The sequence below is a fragment of the Pterocles gutturalis genome, unplaced genomic scaffold, assembly GCF_000699245.1.
Source record: "Pterocles gutturalis isolate BGI_N339 unplaced genomic scaffold, ASM69924v1 scaffold14145, whole genome shotgun sequence".
NCBI lineage: Eukaryota > Metazoa > Chordata > Aves > Pterocliformes > Pteroclidae > Pterocles > Pterocles gutturalis.
The window spans coordinates 76,037-77,034 of record NW_010146209.1 but is presented as its reverse complement, the minus strand read 5'-3'; positions in this window follow the sequence as shown (position 1 = coordinate 77,034).

Sequence of the window (998 nt, the reverse complement as noted above, 5' to 3'; positions counted from 1 at the left end):
TGCTTGGGAAGAACGTGTTAGATTTCCCACCGTGGCTTCCCTTCTCCTGCTAATTCATCCATGGGTAACATTCCTACAGACAGTAGCAGTTTCATGAAAAAGAATGTATTCCTGTCCCAAACATACCAGATTTATGTTAAAAATCTGGCAGAGTCACATAACTTTAGGCCAAAGCCATACCTTAGTATGAGCTTGCCATTGCACATTTCTCCCTGCTCCTAATGTATCTTCAGAAAACACACTGTTTGTCAGAAATTTCAGCTAATGACCGCCATTTCCAGTGTCAATCTAAGTTCAGTAGCTGTCTGCAGATGGTGCAGCACCTACAAGAAGAATAATCACCAGGAAAACTTCTTTAAGCTATTTGTTTTGAAGAAAATAAACAAGTCCAATGCTAACAAAAAAAAACACCAATGAAATGAAAATATACTGCAAGCAAGGATTTTTATATTGCGATAAATACTGATGGCTTTTTGAAGTATTGTTTAGAAGACTGTAATAGCATAATACCAAAATTCTGCTTCTATGCCTAACAGCCTGCACACACATAGGTAGTCACAGATTTATTGCTATGATCATGTGTTAGAGAGTCGTGTTGATTCTCCCATATCTTTAGAAGCAAGTAATAATGACAATTTTTGGAGGTAATAAAATTTCACGTGTCTCTTGTATTAATGCTTTTCTATCACTAGCTTCTTAGACGCATTTGGAAGCAATCAAGTTCTTATTTTAAGGAGCCTTAAGATAAGGTATCTGTGAGCTCTACGCTTGGGGTAATTGATCACATTTGTTTCCTGTGCGTAGGTTTTTTTCCCTTAAACTTGGCATGTTTCTCATTACCCTATGCCTTGTTAGCCTAGTAGAAATGTTCTGCCGTGGTGAGTGAAAACAGGACGATACTATTACAAACCACATCTAATCAGGGATGGCAGCCCTTCTCCATCTCCAGGAGCTGCAGCACCCGTAACGCCTCTCTGCAGAGCCCTCCTAGGGATGGA